We start from the raw sequence: 26,132 nt of genomic DNA, 5'->3' as shown, positions 1-26,132 counted from the left end.
GAGAACTGATTTGTGCTTAGAACTTTTTTAGGCAGATGATATGTAGTATCTCAAGACTTTCATGCAGCTACTCTATGAGGTAAGTACTCTGATTGTTCCCATGCCCCAGATAACAGCAAAGAAAAAAATATACAGCAGCCAAAGGGGAAGAATAGAGAGACGTTGCAGCTTGCTTAGCATCACATTCCACAAGTGGTACAGTAGTCAGGGCAATAAGGATTTTACAGTATTTTAAGGAAAATATATTACACATAAAAACATTTTAAGAGAAAGTATTAATAAATGTTTCGATGTACCATAATAATTAAACAGAATGGGTTGAGATAGTACTTATTTAGAAACAACTTTTTTCCATGTCGGTATGAATTCCAGCTGTGTAGTCAATATCCAAAAACCCTAGTTTATATTGTATGCCTTTTATGAAATATTATTAAAGCCACCTAAAAGATCGGTGACTGTGTGTGTGTGTGTGTGTGTGTGTGTATGGCGAAATATAAATAAGTTTTCAGGACATCTTTTCTGAAGTATTTACTTCAGAAGTGGTTGAAAAAGTTGTAATATACTTTTAGGAAGACAGTGATATGAAATTTAATGTTGACACTACTATAGAATTTCTGAATTTAGTAAAAAATAAATGTTTTTGTATACTTTAGGGTATGTTGAATTTTTGCAATGTGGCGGGGCGACCAGCCCCAGGAGAGAACAGGGTACCACTCCACTCGCATAAGATCATACTATTCTCTTTAAGTTCCTTCGTGTTGACCTTAGAATGCTAACCAGATCCCAAATCACACCCTGAGAAAGAAGGAAGCTGTTTGGTTTAATTATTTCTGACAGTTTGTACAAACATCTGGTCTGGATGTCTCAGACAAACTAACCAGAAATATAATAGTTTTAATTCAATTTCAGTGTTTAGACAATCAGACCCATTCCCACCGATAGAGTACATTTTTCTACAGTTTTAAAATTGTGATTATCTACATAACTCATACACCAATTCATGGAGGTATTTTTTAATGTGTTTTTTTCTTCTTTCTTGTGATGTGAACAAGCAAAATGAAAACATAAGCAATTATTTAATAGATTGGCCCCATAGCGTCAGATAACTTTTGGTTAAGAATTAGATTTGATAGTGGAACGTAGAGAAATTATGGAAGAGAAAAATATATTAAAATGGAGGAGAGAATGATAGCTCTAGATTTTTGAGAGAAGTGGAGACCGATGTCTGTCCCTCTAAGTGTGGGGCTAAGAGTATGTGCCATGCAACATTCAAGTGTGTATATTTGTTTAAAGCTTAAAAAAAAAAAATGAGTAGGCTTGAAAATGAGAGAGGAAGGGAAAGTGAGAAATTTCCTCTGAAATTTTGATCAAAAGTAACTGGTGTTTTGTTTTTTCCATTATCTCAAACCTTGGGTTACATCTTATGTATAATACCTAAGAATGAATCATTAACTTGGAGGGTTTCTAATCTTCAAAGAAAGGAGCTCTTCCTTTTAAGGTAACAAGATGGGGGCTGAAAAAATTTTGATCCATGTGAGGGCCAAGCAGAATCAGTGTTCGTGTCTGTTTTATTTTATATATTTCTCTGGGGAAACTTCACATCTGTTTTTCTATTTTATCCTCACCATAACTCTGTGAAGTGGGAAAGACAAATATTACACTCCTCATTTTATAGATGGGAATCTGGGGTGCATTAAGGTCAAAAGACTTGGCCAAAGTTGAACAATCAAGATTAGAACCCAGGCCTCCTAAGCTTCAGCTAAGACTCTTTCTAGCACACCCCAATACCTTCTATTTAGGCTTCTTGAAAGCAGCTTTGTGACATAAGTGTAAAACAAGTTTTCTTCTTTCCGACAAGTTCTTTTCATTTGCTTTATTTTCCTGAATTAGGAATTTTGAGAGAGCTAACACCTTAGTGTATGTACAATGGATTTTTCCTATTAGGTAACTCTGCCCTTTGCTTCACCCACCACACAGCTGGGCTAAGTAATTCTAAAGGAATGTTGTCATGCCAGAGACTCAAGGAAAAGTAGGTTGAGTTAAAATCAATTTATTAAAACAAATCCAGGCTTTTTCATTGGTTATACTTTTTAAGAGTCCCTTGGTTAAACATTAAGGTGTTCTTACCACAGAAATAAATAATAATTTTATGTGTTTGGATATATAGCAAAAAAAGTAAAAAAGATTACACTTTCTGAAAATGTGACTGTTTACAAAGCCCTAGAATGTGTACTTTCAAAAAGCTTAGAAACCAAACTCACGAAGACACAAACAACTGTGCTTTGACACATAAGAGTATTAGACTGTAGAGGCGTTATTTAGACTATTAAATTACAATGCCATCATTTTTTTCTCTCAATGATTGACTTAGTTGATTTGCTTGGGAAGTGTCTACCCATCTCAGAGATGGATTTGTTCCAAGTGCTCATGAAAAAAAAAAAAAAAAAAAGCTGCTCATCAAGCAAAGATTAAGTCTGGTTTTGTTTTCCTCTGGCCTAGAACTTGGCTTGTTTTGCCGCACATGAGGTGAAACTCGTGATTTTTTTTTTCTCCTTGCAATCTAATCTGTTCCTGTACAGAGGATTCATACAAGTTGGTTCAAAAGATCTGCTCCTTTCAAAAGTGTGTTCCCTTTAAATAGAAGGCACTTGAAATGACATTAGGGTTTATATTTCACTCATGGCAGATAAACATTGCCAGTTTTGAATTAGAGTACTTGATTTTCTTCAAGGTTTCAGTGACTTACATCGTTGAGTCAACTGAAACTTGAAAGAGAATGATATTGCTGCTCTAGTAAGCACTGAGGAATAACGTGGGTCCCTTTAATGATCCAGGGACAGATGATAATATATAACAGTTTCTACACATTAAATGTGACTCTAGCAGCAAACTGTCTACTGGTGATTTAGTTGGTAAGTCGTGTCCAACTCTTTGTGCCCCCATGAACTGTAGCCCACCAGGCTCCTCTGTCCATGGGAATTCTCCAGGCAACAACACTGGAGTGGGTTGCCAGTTCCTTCTCCAGGGGATCTTCCCAACCCAGGCACTGATCCTGGGTCTCCTGCATTGCAGGCAGATTCTTTATCAACTGAGCTATGAGGGAAATCTTTAGTATACTAGATAGTACACAAAGCTTTAGTACATGGACAACTAAGTAAGCAGACAGCTTTCACCAGGATGCTCAAAGAAGGGGCTGATAGACTGTCAGAACAGAATGTAGACAAAACAAAACCTCAGCAAACTGGGAAAAACTGCCTTGGTCTGTGTGTTTGTTTTGATTTGCTTGATAAATATGGTTATGTTCTTGAGTAAAAGGAAAATAGTGAATTGGGGCACTAGTGAAGAGTAATCTGATCTACTTGTTTGCATGAAAGTGAGAGTCGCTCAGTCCTGTCCAGCTGTTTGAGACCACATGGACTGTAGACCACCAGGCTCTTTTGTCCATGGAATTCTCCAGACAAGAATACTGGAGTAGATTGCCATGCCCTTTTCCAAGGGATCTTCCCAACCCAGGGATTGAATCTGGGTCTCTTGCATTGGGGGGCTTCCTCAATGGCTCAAGCCTTAAAGAATCTGCCCGCAATGCAGGAGACACAGGAAGTGAGGCGCAAATTCTATCTCTGGGTTGGGAAAATCCCCTGGAGGAGAAAATGGCAACCCACTCCAGTATTCTTGCCTGGAAAATCCCATAGACAGAGGACCCTGATGGGCTAAAGTGTGTGCAGTCACAAGGAGGTGGAAAGGACTATGCATTATCTTCTGCAATGTGGGTGGAGTCATTATCATCTGAGCCATGAGGGAAGCCTGGTTTGTTTGAATGGGTAATTTCCCAATTTTCTGAGTTACTGACTACACCAAAGCCTTTGACTATGTGGGTCACAACAAACTGTAGAAAATTCTTAAAGAGATAGGAATACCAGACCACCTTCCCTGCCTCCTAAGAAATCTGTATGCAGGTCAAGAAACAATTGGACCTGGACATGAAACAAAGGACTGGTTCCAAACTGGGAAAGGAGTACATCAAGGCTGTATACCATCACCTGCTTATTTAACTTCTATGCAGAGTACATCATGTGAAATACTGGGCTGGATGAAGCACAAGCTGGAATCAACATTGCCAGGAGAAATATCAATAACCTCAGATATGCAAATGATATCACCCTTTTGGCAGAAAGCGAAGAGGAACTAAAGAGACTTTTGATAAAAGTGAAAGAGGAGAGTGAAAACATTGGCTTAAAACTCAACATTCAAAAAACTAAGATCATGGCATTCAGTCCCATCACTTCATGGCAAATAGATGAGAAACAATGGAAACATTTTCTTGGGCTCCAAAATCACTGCAGATGGTTACTGAAGTAATGAAATTAAAAGTTACTTGCTCTTTGGAAGAAAAGCTATGACCAACCTAGACAGCATATTAAAAAGCAGAGACATTACTTTGCCAACAAAGGTCTGTCTAGTCAAAGCTATGGTTTTTCCAGTAGTCATGTATGCATATGAGAGCTGGGCCATAAAGAAAGCTGAGCACCAAAGAATTGATGCTTTTGAACTGTGGTGTTAGAGAAGACCTTTTAAAATCTCTTGAACTGCAAGGAGATCAAACCAGTCAATCATAAAAGAAATCAGTCCTGAATATTCAATGGAAGGACTGATGCTGAAGCTGAAACTCAAGTGTTTGGCCACCTGATGCATCGAACTGACCCATTGGTAAAGACCCTAATGCTGGGGAAGATTGAAGGCAGGCAGAGAAGGGGATGACAGAGGATGAGATGGTTGGATGTCATTATCGACTTGATGGACATGAGTTTGAGCAAGCTTCAGGTGTTGGACAGGGAAGCCTGGAGTGTGGAAGTCTGTGATCTCACAAAGAGTCGGACATGACTGAACGACTGCACTGAACTGAATAGCTAAATGGCGAATTTTAAAGTTTTATATTACAAAGTAGGTTTGGAAGTCCAATAAACATCCCTTGAGGGTAATACACTACTAGAAAACACTACAGCCCACTCAATAAATACAACAGACATTTCTATTAAAAAAATACTAGGAAAAAAATCCCCAGCTCTCTTCATTCTCAGGAGTCATAACTGGGCATGGATTTCCAAGAAATCTCCATGTTCACCTGATAAAGAATCTTAGTTAGACGTTTTCAAATCACCCTGCTCCTCGAGTCAACCTAGAAACTCTGAGATGAAAGTAATGTATTTCTCTGGTGGAATAAAGGCAGTTTCTCCATTGCTGGCTCATCTTCAGATTCCTGGTAGTCATTTCTACTCCTTTATATGTATCTTTTAAGTTAATTAATTAATTTACTTACCTGGCTGCCTTGGGTATTAGTCGTGGCACAGGTCTTAGTTGCATTATGCACAATCTTTCATTATGGCGCATGGATTCTCCATGTGTGGTACACTGACTTAGTGAAGGCTCTAGTTTTTCCAGTGGTCATGTATGGATGTGAGTTGGACTATAAAGAGAGCTGAGCGCTGAAGAATTGGTGCTTTTGAACTGTGGTGTTGGAGAAGACTCTTGAGAGTCCTTGGACAAGAAGATCCAACCAGCGCATCCTAAAGGAGGTTAGTCCTGGATGTTCATTGGAAGGACTGATGTTGAAGCTGAAACTCCAATCCTTTGGCCACCTCATGTGAAGAGTTGACTCATTGGAAAAGACCCTGATGCTGGGAGGGATTGCGGGCAGGAAGAAAAGGGGGCGACAGAGGATGAGATGGCTGGATGGCATCACTGACTCGATGGACATGAGTTTGGGTAGACTCCGGGAGTTGGTGATGGACAGGGAGGCCTGACATGCTGCAATTCATGGGGTCGCAAAGAGGCGGACACGACTGAGCGACTGAACTGAACTGAATTGAACTGACTCTGTAGTTGTTGCGCACAGGCTTAGTTGCTCTGAGACAGGTGGACCAGGAATTGAATCCATGTTCCCCTACATTGAAAGGTAGATTCTTAATCACTGGAGCACCAGGGAAGCCCCTATTTCTACTCTTGAAAGAATATCTGCATAATATACAGGGAGATTATGGGGGCTTGAGTAACAGGCACTTCTGTTGAATCATTGCATAGAGATCAGGAAAATAATAATATCTGAAGTCATTCAGTCATGTCTGACTCTTTGCGACCCCATGGAATGTAGCCTGTCAGGCTCCTCTGTTCCTGAGATTTTCCAGGCAAGAATACTGGAGTGGGTTGCCATGCCTTCCTCCAGGGGATCTTCCTAACGAAGGGATCAAACCCACATCTCTTGCACCTCTTGCATTGGCAGACAGGTTCTTTACTATTTTAGTGCCACCTGGAAAACTCAAAAATGATCTTAGCTTATACATAATTTACATACAATAACTCACCCTCAGTATGACCCCATATTATAGAGACGGCAACTGAGACACAGAGAAGGTGGGGAGTTCCCTCAAGGTCTGACAATTATTAAATGGCAGAGCTGGGACTTCTCCCCAGTCTGGTGCCCTCGGTTGTGTTTATCCCCAGGATTCTGAAGCCTTGTGGGAAGTGTGGAGGAGAGCTCCAGTGTGTTTTATTGTGCCTTCCTACCTCTGTGATGCAGTTGCAACACTTCCTCAAACACCTCCAACCTGGAGATTCTATACTAAATCTGCTGTTTTGTCTATGCAACTTACAAATATTGTCTCATTTAAAGGTTTCCATTCCTCAAGTGTTCATTCTCCAGAAATACAAAACATAGGAAAACTTTATTCCTTCAGTAAAATGGAACCCAGTTGTAGGGAGTAAAAGCCTTTTGACTAAATGAATTCTTCCTGAAAGATACTGGCAAGCTTGTATTTGAATTATCAAAAGGAGAAGAGCTATTCAGTTAATCTCAAATAGATGGAATTTCAGGGAAGCTCTGCAAGGTTTAAAATGTATAGGTATATTAGGTTAAATGGGTGGCTTAATGGTAAAAAAATCCAACTGCAAAGCAGGAGACCCAGGTTTGATCTCTGGGTGGGGAAGATTCCCTGGAGAAGGGAATGGCTGCCCACTTCAGTATTCTTACCTGGAGAATTCCACGGACATAGGAGTCTGGTGGGCTACAGTCCATGGGATCATGAAAGAGTCAGACATGACTTAGGAATTGAGCAAAGCACATATACATATGTATGCCCCCCTACACACAGACACAATATTGTCTTTGAAATGGTCCCCAAACCAAGAGGTAAACATCCAAGTGTCCAGATGTTCCATATCCAAACCAGATTGTTCTGTATGTACAATGTATGGACAATGATAATCCAACTCCATAAGGCTACAAAGGTACTTTTAAAACCCTGTTGAATCAGTGAAGAAAAGCTAAATTGAATTCCATAAGATTTAAGTGTTAATTCTGTTTTGAGCAACAGTATTCAGGGCTTTGAGAGGATTACATTTTCAGCTACTTTTCATACCTCAAGAAAGTTTTGACTTTGAATCATTCTTGATCAAAGAGCTTTTTGTTCTTTCTCCACAGGTAAATAGGCTGCAGCTGAATATAGAAAGTATGGTCCCTCAAAGTGCTGTTTTGGTCTCAAGAAGACTGTCCATGTTTTATCTTATGGGATATGTTTGATTTTGTCTATAGACCCCAGTAAGGAACACATCAAATACTAGGAATAGCAGCATAACCTTAGAATAAACTAATATCCAACTAGCTGAACTTGTAGGCACAACTCACAGGCACAGAGTCAAGTAAATAATTGTAAGAGTTGTATTTTTTTGTATATATATTTTTTCTGGTCAGTCACTCTCTCTTTATTTTGGTTCCTGTTAGCATTTACTAGATGGTGCAGTGGTAAAAAAAAAAAAAAAAAAAATTGCCTGCCAATGCAGGTGACACAGGAGACATGGATTCAATTCTTGGATCAGGACAATTCCCTGGAGGAGGAAATGGCAACCCACTCCAGTATTCTTGCCTGGAAGATTCTATGGACAGAGGAGCCTGGTGGGCTACAGTCCCCGGGGTTGCAGAGTCAGACACAATTGGGCATGCACAGAAAACACAGGTGATTTCTCATGAAAAACCACTCCAGTGCTATTCAGCTGTCATTATCTACTGAGGTATCTTTGGGGATCATGCAATTAAAAAAGAATAAATCAAGAAAGAAATCATTTCAATCATGTAATATCTCTAGGCTTATTCAAAGTGGGGGAAGCGTTCACTTTAGAAGAAAGTAAGAAAAAAATCTATGACCCTGACTTTTTTTTTCCCTCCCTGACCTGCTTTCTCTACCAAAAGAAGCATGTGGTAAAGTGCTTGTGCCACAAACACTGGCCTTTTCTTTTTGTGGAAAAAGGCACTGCTGTTTTACAGTGGCCTGGAGGCCAGGAGGAACTTGCTGCCAGGGGCTGCTGCCCTAATGGCTTCACCAAGCAGGCAACACCAGCTGGGGAGCCCAGGGAGCTGGGTCTGCTCACCGTTTGTTTGCCCAGTAACCTGGAGCTCAGGCTCTCTGTTCTCCAGAACCTTCCCCTCTCTTTCCAATTGCCTTCTTTCTTTTCCTGCAGTGCCACTTAATCAGAAACTTCACAAAAAGTTTATCAGAGGTTTCCCACTGCAGTTGGAGAAGGCAGCTTTCTTGCATTTTTATTTGACTTGATATGCCTAGGATGTAATATAGATGCATCAGGTTATTATATTCAAACCCTTAGGTTTTAGCTACATACAGACCTTTGATTTCTCTGCTATTGCTGCAATTTTATTTTTAATATTAGCCATAAGATTTAGTGAGAAAAGTGTGTGCAGGAGTGTCAGGCTCTGAAATATATCTTGGTTCAGGGCCTTGTCAACTTTCCTGGGCCACTATTACTACATCTGCAAAATGCAGGCCTGAGATAAATATGAAAAGATTATGGACGGAAGAGCCCAGTTTAAATATGGCACTCATGCCTCTTTGTTTTTTATGTTATTAGAAAATGAATTGTATGGCATGCTGAAGAAAACTGGAGCTATCTTGTGGCTCTTATAAAATATTAACAAAATACATAAAATATTTACCCCATTTAAACTCACTTCATTTTATTATGTTAAAGTACTAAATGAGAATATATTTTTTCAATACTGGAAAAATAAAGGTTATTTTAAATCAGATTAAATTTAGAGATACATTTTCAAATAAATCTAAAGTGGGTTTTTTCAGCCCTAACTCCAAGTAATTTATATCTATAATTTGCAAACAGATTTTCAAATTTGGAAATGTATTTTAAAAATCTCTGAAACTTATAAGGAGAGGGTGGAATGAATTGAGACAGTAACATTGTAGCATTGATACCTGGAGAAGGGAAAGGCTATCCACTCCAGTGTTCTGGCCTGGAGAATTCCATGGACTGTTACAGTGCATGGCGTCTTAAAGAGCTGGACACAACTGAGCAACTTTCACATATATATCACCATGTGTAAAACAGATGGCTAGTGGGATGTTAGTCTATAAACCAGGGAGCTCAGTCTGGGGTTCTATGATGACCTGGAGGAGTGGATTGAGGGTGATGGAGGGAGGCTCAAGAAGGAGGGGACATATATATACTTATGGCTGATTCAAGGTATTGTATGGCAGAAACCAACCTAACATTGTAAAGAATTATCCTCCAATTAAAAATTTAAAAAAGAATGGATTTTATATATGTGTTTTATATTACTTGATCCTTGCTCTTCAGGATGTGACTCCCAAACTAGCAACATTGGCATTACCTGGGAGCTTGTTAGAAATACAGTACTTCAGGCCCAGATCAAGACCCAGGTGGCAGACTCTGCCTTTCAGCAAGGTGATCACCCCTAGTGCTTCTTATGCCCACTATTTAGCCTTATGTATAAGAGTACGTCTGTAGACAGGACACTCATTCAGCATTGTCTGACATACCAAGTGCGGAGAAAGACATTGTGTCCTGAGGCAGCTCATAGCACTAGCAGATAATCTAGTTATTAGAAATTTCTTTCATGTTTGTCAAAATGACTACTTTTCTGTAACTTCCGGTAATTTAGTTGTCTTCTTATTGCTAAACAAAGCAGTCACAATTCAGAAAAGTGGCACTAAAACATTTTAAGAGGAAAAAAAGATCACATTTTCAACTAGTCTTTTTGCTTTAGATTAGGGATGGACAAACTACTGCCCAGGGCCAAATCTGGCTGGCTGCCTACTTTTGTAAATAAAGTTTTATAGAAACACAGCAATATTCCTTTGTTTATACATTGACTCTGGCTGCTTTCATGCTACCAGTGTTACCAAAACAAAGTCAAGTTGCAGCAGAGACACCATGGCCTGCTGCTGCATCACTTCAGTCGTGTCCGACTCTGTGCGACCCCATAGACGGCAGCCCACCAGGCTCCCCCGTCCCTGGGATTCTCCAGGCAAGAACACTGGAGTGGGTTGCCATTTCCTTCTCCAATGCATGAAAGTGAAAAGTGAAAGTGAAGTCGCTCAGTCGTGTCTGACTCTTAGCGACCCCATGGACTGCCGCCTACCAGGCTCCTCCGTCCATGGGATTTTTCAGGCAAGAGTATGGCCTAGAATGTCTAAAATATTTACCATATGTCTTTTTACAGAAAAAAGAAAAGGGTTTCTGGATTCTGGTCTACATGAAGCATTCCTATTTCTCCAAAAACAGCTTTTTTTTTTTTTTTTAAATCAAGCCTCATGTTTATCAGGCACTGTGCTAGAGGTTGAAGTTTCAAAAATAGAATGAAACCTTGCCTTCAAACATACCATCCTCAGCATAGTCTTCCTTTTGTACTATTACTTGTAAATATCCTCTTAAATATGATGCCTAGATCTAAACTCCAAATGAGATTTAATGAGTATATAATAGCAATATCTTTACTGAAACAGGGTATGTACAGGAACAAATATTCATTCTGATATAAATTTGCAACTTCTCTTGCTGACACATCTAGTGTCACTTTGTATATTTAGCTTGTATCCAAATTTTTGAAGAACAGACATTTCCAATTAGTAGGTATGTGAGAATATGTGTGCACATATATGCTTGTGAAGTTCTTTTTAAGCCAGTTCTCTTTCATCTTGTCTCTGTGGAATTATGTACACCTGTGGCAGATTCATGTCAATGTATGGCAAAACCAATACAATATTGTAAAGTAATTAGCCTCCAATTAAAATAAATAAATTTATATTAAAAAAATAAATGCAACATAATGAAATAGAAGCAACCTGTGGAGTTAGGTAGACCTAAACTTTTGATGAGGGTTAACTGTGCCTTTTAGTATTTTTGTTTTGGGGGACAATACTTTTTAAGAACTCTGTTTCCTAATTTACATAAAAGGAATAAAATTAATAACTTTCTCACAGGATTTTGGGAAATAGTAATAGAGATGGTGTTCAGTTGTACAGAATTATTGTCTGGCCCTAGGAAGGCCTCAATAAATAGAAGCTCTCTTAACACATTCAGGCACTTTTTCTATTCTGTGTACTCATAGTAAATCTTGAGTGCTAATTCTGTTAGCTATGCATGCAAACTGGATGAGTTTGCTTTCTAAATGGTCAATCAATTTATCTATAAATGTTCACGGAAAGAAAGGCCAACAACAGAACCTTGAAGTATATCAACTATTTCTTTCTTCTAGGCAGTGATTTTTCTCAACCTTTCATTTTGACATAATTGTGGATTCTCATCTTACTGTAAAAAATAATAGAGGTCTCTAAATTGGTTCTCCAGCTTTATGCAATGGTAACTAAGTATTGCTCAATATTACAACAAGGAAATTGTTATCCATTGACTTATTCACATCACCAGTTTTACATGCATATATTTCAGTGTGTGTCTGCACCTATGTTTAGTCCTTTTGTTCTTTTATCATATGTGTAGATTCCTGTGATTACCCTCATGTCACGATACAGGATATTTCCATCCTGTGCCCCTTTTTTGAAGTCACATTTACTTCTCTACCACCCTACTTCCTTTTTAACTCTTGAAAACCACTAATTAATTCTTCATTTCAATAAGGTTGTCATTTCAAGAAAGTTGCATAAATGAAGTCATACAGTATGTAACTTCTTGGGGCTGCTTTTGAAATCTATTTAAGATGTTATATGTATCAATGATATATTTTTAGTGGCTGAGTTGAAGAAATGTTTCTCTTATTTAGAAACTCCAATTATCAGTGGTGCTTCTCTGGGTGCTGCTGGATAAAGGGTTCTGAGCCCAGTTTCATCATCTACCTGGCCCCTACCCAGGAGTCTAGCACTTCTGGACAAAATGAGATAAAATCAACTCCTCTAAGTTAATTAGGATGTATTTCAGTTTGAAATTAAGAAATACAGTGCCTCTGGTATTCCCTGTTTTATAAATTTAATAACTCTCTTAAAAAAGTAGAAAAGGTTAGTTTGTCCTGACTTTTTCTTAGTTAACTCACCCTGGATCTAGTGACCTTCTCTTCTTTCTTTCTGAGGAAGGAGGGTGCAAGGGATCATGAGAGAGGAGATACTTTTAACAACATTCAGCAACTTGTCCAGCATGCGGCTTATGATTCTGACTCCACCACCAAGCAAATCTCTGATACCAACTGGAAGTCCTACAGTTCAACCCAGTTCTGACATTATCTGCCTGGAGACAGCATCGTATTCTACAAAGTGAAAGCTCAGTCCCGTAAACTGACCTCCCCTTCAGATGCAAGCTGAGATGTTACTGTGCTTTTCTTCAATTGTTATAAGTCAAAATTTTTCATGACCTTCTCCTTGGGTTCAATTAATTTGATAGAGCAGCTTGCAGAAGACAGGAAACAAGCTTACTCATTATATTATCAGTTTATTACAAACGTGATCAAAGGATACAGAATCAAGAGTGTAGGATGAAGAGATACCATGGGCTGAAGTCTGGAACAATGGAGCATCCATTCTCGTGAAATCTGGGACCTGCCATGTGGCTTGCAGAAGTGTTCAAGTTCACCAACCTGGAAACTCTCCGAACCCATCCTTCGTTTTTTTTTTTTTTTTTCCTTCTGAATTCTCTGTTAGATAACCCTGATATAACCTTGCTGAACTGATATAATATGATTATTACCAAAGGCAGAGCAAGGTAATCAGACACAGAGAGTGATGAAACACTAAGGGTGGGATTTCTGTCTATGCTAACTTAGCATGCTGCTGCTGCTGCTAAGTCGCTTCAGTCGTGTCCAACTCTGTGTGACCCCATAGATGGCAGCCCACCAGACTCCTCCATCCATGAGATTTTCCAGGCAAGAGTACCGAAGTGAGGTGCCATTGCCTTCTCAACTTAGCATGATTCTTGCTAAAAACTGGGCTATGCTAGCCAGACAAGGATGCAGATCAAGGTGGAAACTTAGTGAAAAAGTTGGCCAAATATATATTCATTTACTATCTCATGAATTTTTATAGGAACCAAATTAGATGGATTCCACCTCCATTTTTCAACTGATAATAATGAACAAATCTGTTACTCAAATCTACGTGCACAAACTCTGAGGATGGTGATCTTATTCCGTATCCCTGTCATAAGTAAGCTGTATCCCTGTCATAGATTGGGCAATTGCACCAGCATCTCCTTCCATCCCCTATGCTCATAAAGTAGCCTTATTGTGGCAGAACATGTTTGTTCTTTTTTTTTTCTCATGACTTTGAACATAATCATATGACTGGCTTTGACCAATGGCATGAGGATATTAAGTACAGTATTAAGACATTTTAAAAGACCTTGTGTGATTGTGCTTGCTTTATTTTATCTTTATCAGCCTGGCTATTCTTTTGATCCAAGAAGGCTGAGAAACCCAGCTAACCCATAGACCTACAGAGGAAAGCATAGGCGCTTACTGCCTCAGGCTGAAGCAGAGACAAGCCTAGACAAGAGCATCCAAACTCAACCTGGATGGATGGGTGAGAAATAAAAACTCACTATCATATGCCACTGAGATTTTGTGGATGTCTGTTGTAAAGTATTGAGAAGAACAACTAAGTAATACATAGGCATTTGTATTAGTGTTAGTTTTATTACTATGATATATATAGTATTTTATATATATATAATGGCACCCTACTCCAGTACTCTTGCCTGGAAAATCCCATGGATGGAGGAGCCTGGTGGGCTGCAGTCCATGGGGTCGCTAAGAGTTGGACACGACTGAGCGACTTTACTTTCACTTTGCACTTTAATGCATTGGAGAAGGAAAAGGCAACCCACTCCAGTGTTCTTGCCTGGAGAATCCCAGGGATGGCGGAGCCTGATGGGCTGCTGTCTATGGGGCTGCACAGAGTTGGACACGACTGAAGTGACTTAGCATAGCATAGCATTAGCATAGCATATAATAAAAAGCCAATGTTCCCCAGAGAAACAGAACCAATTGCGGTATATGCATATATGTATACATATATGTATGTCTGCATGTATGCATGCTAACTTTCCTCAGTCATGTCTGGCTCTTTGCTGCCTTATGGACTGTGGCCTCTGTCCATAGAATTTCCCAGGCAAGAATACTGGAGTGGGTTGCCATTTTCTCCTCCAGGGGATCTTCCCCACCCAAGGATCAAAACTATGTCTCTTATGTTTCCTGCATTGACAGGCAGGTTGTTTACCATTAGCGTCACGTAGGAAGCCCCATATACATATTATATATATACCCCAATTGATTCTGTTTCTCTGGAAAACACCGACTTTTTATTATAAAAGACTTTTCTTCACACCATATGATATGTACTTGCTCCTAATTTTGAACAAGGAAGTTCTAATAAATATTAGTTCAATAAAAGTGTATTTATTATACTCACTAAAATCCATGAAAACCCCCCAAAATAGACAAACTAAGGATAAAAATACCAAATCAATAAATCTTGGAAAATTTCAAATGCCCTAACATTTGAGTGTAATTAACTTCAATAGAGAAAAATTTGGACCAAATTTAGGGAGGTTGCCTAGAGCTGATCCAAGCTCAACTGTAAAAGACTAGAAGCATTATGAATTGAACATAATTTATATGTCATTTTAGCATTTGGAACCTTCTGACATGGGTGTGTTCCTCACTTTATGTATCACAGTGGATGCTAAAGATTGACTTTCACTGTAGAAGCCAAATCCAAAACAAAATCAAACAAGAAAACAAAAGAGACACTCATTTCTGCATATACACACACCCACTTCTTGCAGTCAAACATGGCCAGTTAAACAAAACTTGCTCAGATTTAGATTACAGACCTGGGAATACGCAGAACTCCTGCCCTGGCAATGATGACAGGGCAGCAACAACTCCCAGAGCATCAGGACCACCATGACCATGATGCCAATGATGGAATTTAGTGGTCAGTAATCAGGGCCAGGGTCATAGGATGGACAATACTGTCTCCAGTATCTGGGTTTTGTCAGTGGTATCATAGTGTCCCCACCGAATTTTCTTCCTGGCACCATTTTGCCTAACCTCTTTGGTTTCTGTTTTCTCAGTTTGATTACCATTGTGCTAAGTTGCTTCAGTTGTGTCCAACTCTTTGCAACCCTCCTGACTGTAGCCTGACAGGCTCCTCTGTTCATGGGATTCTCCAGGCAAACATACTGCAGTGGTTTGCTATGCCTTCCTTATTCAGTCATTGAACCTGTGTCTCTTCTGTCTCTTGCACTGGCAGAAGTGCTTTAGTACTTTAGCACTAGTGCTACCTGGGAAGACCACTAGACCCAGCAATACTGCGAGCCTGTCAATATCCTTTCAATAAACCCCTTGCTGTCAAAATTAGTTTTACTACTTACAGCTAATAATATATTCTCATTAACAGTGGCAAAAAGATAAAAAGATTCTCTCTGTAACAGCTAATATTTGATGTAATTATTGAAGTATGGTCAATACACTAAAACAAAACAAAACAATCCAAGTATTACCAAAAGTTTGAAAGGCAGGTGGTTGCTGGTCTATAGATGATGAGTAATGGGAATTTGTTTTTTAACAGGTATAGAGTTTTGTTTTGCAAGAAGAAAAGACCTGGAAACTGGCTGTACAGCAATGTGAATCCACTTGACACTACTAAACTGTACACTTAAAAGTGGTTGATGGTAAATTTTATATTATGTGAATTTTGCCAACATTTAAAAATGCAAATTAGAAAAAAATTTGAAAGGTCAAAATATTGTTATTTATAAAATATATACTTTTCTTCTGAAACGAATCAGTCAACCAAAAATATGAACAACACATTATATAGGACAATAGGTAAATGATCTAATACTTTAAAATAGCTACTTTATACAAATAATGTTTTAATAGATACTATAATAAAAAAACTTATTTTCATTAATACTCAAAAGTTTAAATATCTATTAAATATGGTGAATTTATAAAGTAAAACTTGAGTGAAGCAGAAAAGAGACCTTATTCTTGTTTACTTAGATTCATTCTTGGTAGACGATTCACTACAGTAAGGATAGAAGTTCGTAAATTATACTGTAATTCAGTGCAATTGCAGGTAAATAACCAACACATTTCCCTTTTAGAACTTGAAAAAATACTAACATTTATTAAGAAAAATAAACATGCAAGATAAATAAGAAATTTTTTTTTTAAAGAAGAAAATGAGCTGTGAATAGGCAATATGTTTACTACAAAGCTGTAAGAATTAAAATGTGTTAACACTTGTGATCCACTGGAGGAGAGAATGGTAAACCACCCCAGTATATGTGCCATGAGAACCTCATGAACTGTATAAAAGACCAAAAATATATGACACAAAAACATGAGTCCCCCAGGTCTGAAGTTGTCCGATATGCTACTGGGGAAGAGAAGAGGAGAATCACCAATAGCCCCAGAATGAATGAAGTGACTGATCCAAACCAGATACGACCCTCAGTTGTTGATGTGTCTGGTGAAGACAGTAAAATTTGATGCTGCATAGAATAGTATTGTACAGGAACCTGGAATGTTAGGTCCATGGATCAAGGAAAATTGGATGTGGTCAAGCAGGAGATGGTAAGAATAAACACTGGCATCTTAGGAATCAGCAAACTAAAATAGACAGGAATGGGTGAATTTAATTCAGATGACCATTAAAACTACTACTGTGGGCCAGAATCTCGTAGCAAAAATGAAGTAGCCCTCATCATCAACAAGAGTCTGACATTCAGTGTCAGACTTTTGAGGTGCAACCTCAAAAATGACATAATGATCTTGGTTTGTTTCCAAGGCAAGCCATTCAACATCACGGTAAGTGATGTGCCAAGTCTATGCCCCTACCACCAATGCCAAAGAAACTGATCAGTTCTATGAAGATCTGGAAGACCTAGAACTAACACCTAAAAAGGATGTTCTATTCATCATTGGGGATTGGAATGCAAAAGTAGGAAATCAAGATATACCTGGAGTAACAGGCAAGTTTGGCCCTGGAGAACTAAATGAAGCAGGGCAAATGTTAACTGAATTCTGCCAAGAGAATGAACTAGTCATAGCAAATACTCTTTTTCAACAGCAAAAGAAATGACTTTACATATGGACATCACCAAATGGTCAATCTCAAAATCAAACTGATTACATTGTTTGTAACAGAAGAGGGTTTCCCTGATAGTTCAGTTGGTAAAGAATCTGCCTGCAATGGAGGAGACCCCCAGTTTGATTCCTGGGTTGGGAAGATCCTCTGGAGAAGGGATAGGGTACCCACTCCAGTATTCTTGGACTTCCATTGTGGCTCAGCAGATAAATAACTTGCTTGCAATGAGGGAGACATGGGTTTGATCCCTGGGTTGGGAAGATCCCCTGGAGAAAAGAAAAGCTACCCACTCCAGTATGAAAAGGCAAAAAGATAGGACACTGAAAGATGAACTTCCCAGGTCAGTAGGTGCCCAATATGCTACTGGAGATCAGTGTAGAAATAACTCCAGAAAGAATGAAGGGGTGGAGCCAAAGCAAAACAACACCCAGTTGTGGGTGTTACTGGTGATAGAAGCAAGGTCTGACGCTATAAAGAGCAATGTTGTGCAGGAACCTGGAATGTTAGGTCCATGAATCAAGGAAAATTGGAAGTGGTCAAACAAGAAATAACAAGAGTGAACGTCGACATTCTAGGAATCAACGAACTAAGATGGACTGGAATGGGTGAATTTAACTCAGATGACCATTATATCTACTACTGTGGGCAGGAATACCTTAGAAGAAATGGAGTAGCCATCATAGTCAACAAAAGACTCTGAAATGCAGTACTTGGAGGCAATCTCAAAAATGACAGAAAGATCTCTATTCATTTCCAAGGCAAACCATTCAATATCACAGTAATCCAAGTCTATGCCCCAACCAGTAACTCTGGAGAAGCTGAAGTTGAACAGTTCTATGAAGACCTACAAGACCTTTTAGAACTAATACCCCAAAAAGATGTATTTTTCATTATAGGGGACTGGAATGCAAAAGTAGGAAGTCAAGAAACATCTGGAGTAACAGGCAAATTTGGCCTTAGAGTACAGAATGAAGCAGGGCAAAGGCTAATAGAGTCTTGCCAAGAGAACGCACTGGTCATAGAAAACACCTTCTTCCAACAATGCAAGAGAAAGACTCTGCACATGGACATCACCAGATGGCCAATACCGAAGTCAGATTGATTATATTCTTTGCAGCCAATGATGGAGAAACTATACAGTCAGCAAAAACAAGACCGGTAGCTGACTGTGGCTGAGATCATGAACTCCTTATTGCCAAATTCAGACTTAAATTGAAGAAAGTGGGGAAAACCACTAGACCATTCAGGTATGACCTAAATCAAATCCCTTATGATTATACAGTGGAAGTGAGAAATAGATTTAAGGGACTAGATCTGATAGACAGAGCACATGATGAACTACGGACAGAGGCTCATGAAATTGTACAGGAGACAGGGATCAAGACCATCCCCAAGAAAAAGAAATGCAAAAAAGCAAAATGGCTGTCTGAGAAGGCCTTACAAATAGCTTTGCGAAGAAGAGAAGCGAAAAGCAAAGCAGAAAAGGAAAGATACACCCATTTGAATGCAGAGTTCCAAGAATAGCAAGAAGAGATAAGAAAGCTTTCCTTAGTGATCAATGCAAAGAAATAGAGGAAAACAACAAAATGGGAAAGACTAGAGATCTCTTCAAGAAAACTAGAGATACCACAGGAACGTTTCATGCAAAGATGGGCTTGATAAAGAAATGGTATGGACCTAACAGAAGCAGAAGATATTAAGAAGAGGTGGCAAGAATACACAGAACTGTACAAAAAAGATCTTCATGATCCAGATAATCATGATGGTGTGGTCACTCACCTAGAGCCAGACATCCTGGAATGTGAAGTCAAGTGGGCCTTAGGAGGCATCACTACAAACAAAGCTAGTGAAAGTAATGGAATTCCAGTTGAGCTATTTCAAATCCTAAAAGATGATTCTGTGAAAGTGCTGCACTCAATATGCCAGCAAATTTGGAAAGCTCAGCAGTGGCCACAGAACTGGAAATGTCAGTTTTCATTCTAATCCAAAAGAAAGGCAATGCCAAAGAAAGCTCAAATGACTGCCCAATTGCACTCATCTCACACGCTAGTAAAGTAATGCTCAAAATTCTCCAAGCCAGGCTTCAGCAGGATGTGAACCGTGAACTTCCAGATGTTCAAGCTGGTTTTAGAAAAGGCAGAGGAACCAGAGATCAACTTGACAACATCCGCTGGATCATCAAAAAAGCAAGAGAGTTCCAGAAAAAACATCTATTTCTGCTTTATTGACTATGCCAAAGCCTTTGACTGTGTGGATCACAATAAACTGTGGAAAATTCTGAAAGAGATGGGAATACCAGACCACCTGATGTGCCTCTTGAGAAACCTGTATGCAGGTCAGGAAGGAACAGTTAGAACTGGACATGGAACAACAGACTGGTTCCAAATAGGAAAAGGAGTATGTCAAGGCTGTATATTGTCACCCTGTTTATTTAACTTATATGCAGAGTATGTCATGTGAAATGCCAGGCTGGATGAAGCACAAGCTGGAATCAAGGTTGTCGGGAGAAATATGAATAATCTCCCATATGCAGATGACACCACCCTTATGGCAGAAAGTGAAGAAGAAGTAAAGAGCCTCTTGATGAAAGTGAAAGAGGAGAGTGAAAAAGTTGACTTAAAGCTCAACATTCAGAAAACTAAGATCATGGCATCTGGTCCCATCACTTCATGACATATTGATGGGGAAACAGTGGAAACAATGTCAGACTCTTTTTTGGGCTCCAAAATCACTGCATATGGTGAGTGCAGCCATGAAATTAAATGATACTTACTCCTTGGAAGGAAAGTTATGACCAACCTAGATAGCATATTGAAAAACAGAGACATTATTTTCTTAACAAAGGTCTGTCTAGTCAAGATTATGGTTTTTCCAGTAGTCATGTATGGATGTAAGAGTTGGACTATAAAGAAAGCTGAGCACAGAAGAGTTGATGCTTTTGATTTGTAGTGTTGGAGAAGACTCTTGAGAGTCCCTTGGACTGCAAGGAGATTCAACCAGTCTATTCTAAAGGAGATCAGTCCTGGGTGTTAATTGGAAGAACTGATGTTGAAGCTGAAACTCCAATACTTTGGCCACGTCATGTGAAGAACTGACTCATTTGAAAAGACCCTGATTCTGGGACCGACTGAGGTTGGGAGGAGAAGGGCATGACAGAGGATGAGATGGTTGGATGGCATCACCGACTCGATGGACATGAGTTTCGGTAAACTCTGGGAGTTGGTGATGGACAGGGAGGCCTGGCGTTCTGTGGTTCATGCAGTTGCAAAGAGTTGGACATGACTGAGCAACTGAACTGAACTGAACTGAACCCACTCCAGTATTCTGACCTGGAGAATTCCCTAGACTCTGTAGTCCAAAGAGACAGACACAACTGAGAGATTTTCACTTTTACTTTCCAAGTGAAGATGGAGAAGCTGTATTCAGACAGCAAAAACAAGACCTGGAACTGACTGTGGCTCAGATAATCAGCTTCTCAAAGTAAAATTAAGGCTTAAAATAAAGAAAACCAGGAAAATACCGGGGCAGCAAGTTATGACTTAAGTCAAATCCCATATGAATTCACAGTAGAGGTAATGAGTATATTCATGGGACTAGGTCTAGATAACAGTGTGTCTGAAGAACTATGGACAGAGGTCTGTAATAATGTACAGGAGGCGGTGAACAAAATTATCCCAAAGAGAAAGCAAGCCAAGAAGGCAAAGTGGTTATCTGAGGAAGCTAAAGAATACAGAAGAACGAAGAGAAGTGAAAAGCAAAGGAGAGAAGGAAAGTTACATCCATTAGTTGCAGAGTTTCAAAGAATAGCTAGAAGAGAAAAGAAGGACTTCTGCATGAACAGAGTTTAACAATAGAAGTAAATAACAAAAGGGGAAAGACTAGAGATCTCTTCAGGAAAATTGGAAACATCAAGGGAGCATTCTGCTCAAAGATGGGCAAAATAACAGATAAAAATGGTAGATAGCTAGTAGTTGCTGAAGTGCTCAAGAAGAGACGGAAATAATACATGGAAGAACTTCATAAAGAAAGATCTTAATGAACTGGATTACTACAATGGTGTGGTTAGTCACCCAGACCCAGACATTCTGGAGTGCAAAGTCAAGTGGGCCTTAAGAGGCACTACTGTTAATAAAGCTAGTGGATGTGATGAAATTCCAGCAGAGCTATTCACATCCCTAAAGGAGGATGTCATCAAGGTTTTGCATTCATTATGTCAGCAAATCTGCAAGACTCAGCAGTGGCCACAAGACTGGAAAAGGTCAATCCTTATTCTAATTTCCAAGAAGGGTAGTACCAAAGAATGTGCTAACCATTAGACCATTGTGCTCATCTCTCATGCTAGTAAGGACATGCATAAAACCTTGTATGCTAGGCTTTAGCACTAGGCAAACCAAGAACTTCCAGATGTCCAAGCTGAGTTTAGAAAAGGAAGAGGAACTAGAGATCAAATTGCCAACATTCGCTGGATTATGGAGAGAGCAAGGGAATTTCAGGAAAACATCTACTTTTGTTTCATGAAATTACAAGATGTCATGAAATTAAAAGATGCTTACTCCTTTGAAGGAAAGCTATGACAAATCTAGACAGCATATTAAGAAGCAGAGACATCACTTGGCCAGCAAGGATCGTCAAAGCTATGTTTCTTCCAGGAGTCATGTATGGATGTAGGAATTGGACTATAAAGAAGGCAACATGCTGAAGAATTGATACTTTTGAATTGTGGTGCTAGAGAAGACTCTTGAGAATCCCTTGTACAGCAAGGTGATAAAACCAATCAATTCTAAAGGAAATAAAGCACAAATATTCATTGGAAGGACTGATTCTGAAGCTGAAGCTTCAATACTTTGACCACCTGATAAAAAGAGCTTACTTATTGGAAAAGACCCTGATATTGGGAAAGATTGAAGGCAAATGGAGAAGAGGGTGGCAGAGGATGAGTTGATTGGATGGCATCACTGACTCATTAGACATGAATTTGAGCAAACTCCAGAGATAGAGGAGGACAGAGCAGCCTGGTGTGCTACAGTCCATGGGGTTGCAAAGAGTCAGACACAACTGAGTGACTGAACAACAACAATACCTTCTTTATCCATTCATCTGTCAATGGACACATAGATTGCTTCCGTGACCTAACTATTGTAAATAGTGCACTGTAATAAACATAGATTTATTTAAATACATAGAAGTGGGATTGCTAAGTTATATGGCAGTTCTATTTAATATTTTGAGGGAAACTCCCTAATATTTTCTGTAGTGGCTGAACCATTTACATTTCCACCAATAGCATACAAGTATTCCACATACTTTTCTCCACATCCTTATCAAAACATGGTTAATAGCCATCCCACAGATGTGAGATGAAATCTCACTGTGGTTTTGATTTGCATTTCCCTGAATATTAGTGATGTTGAACATCTTTTCATGTAACTCTTGGCCATCTCTATATCTTCTTTTGAAAAATGCCTATTTATGTGTTTTATCCATTTTTTAAAATTGGATTATTGAACTCTTTGCTTTTGAGTTGTATGAATTCCTTGTATATTTGGATATTTACCTCTTATCATATATATTTTCTGTAAATATTTTTTCCCATTTTAGGATGCTGTTTGTTTTCCTGATAGTTCACCTTGCCCTCCAGAACCTTTTTAGTTAAATGAAATCTCATTTGTCTATTTCTGCTTTTATTTCCTGTGCATTTGGCATAATACAAAAAAAGGACAAAAACAAACAGAATCAAAAAGTAAAATACTGCTGAAAGCAATGTTAAAGAGATTTTCCCTGTTTTCCTTCAGGAGCTGTACAGTTTTAGGACTCAGATTTATGTCTTTAGTCCATTTTGAGTTCAATTATATAGTCTTAGATAAGGGTCAAATCTCATCCTTTTTTATGTATTAGATACCCAGTTTTTCCAGCATCATTCCTTGAAAAGAGTATCCTTTCTCTATTGTGTATTCTTGGCAACATTGTTAATGATCAGTTGACAGTGTACAGACAGCGCTGTTTCTGAGCTCTCTAGTCAGTTCCATTGGTCTATATGTATGTTTCTATGTCAGTATATGTAGTTTAGATTACTGGAAATTTACAATGTAATTTTAAAACCGGGAATTGTGGTGATTCTAGCTTTCTTCTTGCTCAATACTGCTTCAGATATTCAAGGCCTTTTGGGGTTACAATGTTATTTTTATTCCTCTTAAAATTCCATTGGGATTTTGAAATATGCAACATCTTGATATCTTCATTTTAAATTATTATTTTTTTAATTTAAATTTATTTATTTTAATTGGAAGCTAATTACTTTACAATATTTTATTGGTTTTGCCATACATCATCATGAATCCACCACAGGTGTACATGTGTTCCCCATCCTGAACTCCTCTCCTACCTCTCTCCCCATATCATCCCTCTGGGTCATCCCAGTACACCAGCCCCAAGCATCCTGTATCCTGCATCAAACCTGGACTGGCGATTCATTTCTTATATGATATTATACATGTTTCAATGCCATTCTCCCAAATCACCCACCCTTTCCTTCTCCCACAGAGTCCAAAAGACTGTTCTATACATCTGTGTCTCTTTTGCTGTCTCGCATACAGGGTTATCATTACCATCTTTCTAAATTGCATATATATGCATTCAGTTCAGTTCAGTTCAGTTCAGTCTCTCAGTCATGTCCGACTCTTTGCCACCCCATGAAACTCAGCACGCCAGGGCTCCCTGTCCATCACCAACTCCCGGAGTTCACTCAAATTCATGTCCATTGAGTTGGTGATGCCATCCAGCCATCTCATCCTCTGTCGTCCCCTTCTCCTCCTGCCCCCAATCCCTCCCAGCATCAGAGTCTTTTCCAATGAGTCAACACTTCTCATGATGTGGCCAAAGTATTGGAGTTTCAGCTTTAGCATCATTCCTTCCAAAGAAATCCCAGGGCTGATCTCCTTCAGAATGGACTGGTTGGATCTCCTTGCAGTCCAAGGGACTCTCAAGAGTCTTCTCCAACACCACAGTTCAAAAGCATCAATTCTTTGACGCTCAGCCTTCTTCACAGTCCAACTCTCACATCCATATATGACTACTGGAAAAACCATAGCCTTGACAAAACGGACCTTTGTTGACAAAGTAATGTCTCTGTTTTTCAATATGCTATGTAAGTTGGTCATAACTTTTCTTCCAAGGAGTAACTATCTTTTAATTTCATGGCTGAAGTCACCATATGCAGTGATTTTGGAGCCCAAAAAATAAAGTCTCACAGTTTCCACTGTTTCCCCATCTATTTCCCATGAGGTGATGGGACCAGATGCCATGATCTTAGTTTTCTGAATGTTGAGCTTTAAGTCAACTTTTTCACTCTCCTCTTTCACTTTCATCAAGAGGCTCTTTACTTCTTCTCCACTTTCTGCCATAAGGGTGGTGTCATCTGTATATCTGAGGTTATTCATATTTCTCCTGGAAATCTTGATTCCAGCTTGTGATTCATCCAGCCTGGCATTTCGCATGATGTACTCTGCATATAAGTTAAATAAGCAGGGTGGCAATATACAGCCTTGACATACTCCTTTTCCTATTTGGAACCAGTCTGTTGTTCCATGTCCAGTTCTAACTGTTCCTTCCTGACCTGCATACAGGTTTCTCAAGAGGCACATCAGGTGGTCTTGTATTCCCATCTCTTTCAGAATTTTCCACAGTTTTTTGTGATCTACACAGTCAACGGCTTTGGCATTGTCAATAAAGCAGAAATAGATGTTTTTTTCTGGAACTCTCTTGTTTTTTTGATGATCCAGCGGATGTTGGCAGTTTGATCTCTGGCTCCTCTGCCTTTTCTAAAACTGGCTTGAACATCTGGAAGTTCACGGTTCACATCCTGCTGAAGCCTGGCTTGGAGAATTTTGAGCATTACTTTACTAGCGTGTGAGATGAGTGCAATTATGTGGTAGTTTGAGCATTCTTTGGCATTGCCTTTCTTTGGGATTGGAATGAAAAGTGACCTTTTCCAGTCCTGTGGCCACTGCTGAGTTTTCCAGATTTGCTGGCATACTGAGTGCAGCACTTTCACAGCATCATCTTTCAGGGTTTGAAATAACTGGGATTCTGTCACCTCTACTAGCTTTGTTTGTAGTGATTTTTTCTAAGACCCACTTGACTTCACATTCCAGGATGTCTGGCTCTAGGTGAGTGATCATACCATCGTGATTATCTTGGTAAGGAGATCTTTTTTTGTACAGTTTTGTGTATTCTTGCCACCTCTTCTTAATATCTTCTGCTTCTGTTAGGTCCATACCATTTCTGTCCTTTATTGAGCCCATCTTTGCATGAAATGTTCCCTTGGTATCTCTAATTTTCTTAAAGAGATCTCTAGTCTTTCCCATTGTGTTGTTTTCCTCTATATCTTTGCATTGACCACTGAGGAAGGCTTTCTTATCTCTTCTTGCTATTCTTTGGAACTCTGCATTCAGATGCTTATATCTTTCCTTTTCTCCTTTGCTTTTTGCTTCTCTTCTTTTCATACTGTATTGGTGTTTTTCTTTCTGGCTTACTTCACTCTGCATAATAGGCTCCAGTTTCATCCACCTTATTAGAACTGATTCAAATGTATTCTTTTTAAAGGCTGAGTAGTACTCCATTGTGTATATGTACCGCAGCTTTCTTATCCATTCATCTGCTGATAGACATTTAGGTTGCTTCCATGTCCTGGCTATTATAAACAGTCCTGCAATG

The sequence above is a fragment of the Bos grunniens genome, chromosome 1 (assembly GCF_055505025.1).
Source record: "Bos grunniens cultivar Pamir isolate PY7600 chromosome 1, Bosgru_T2T1.0, whole genome shotgun sequence".
NCBI lineage: Eukaryota > Metazoa > Chordata > Mammalia > Artiodactyla > Bovidae > Bos > Bos grunniens.
This window is presented reverse-complemented; position numbering follows the sequence as displayed.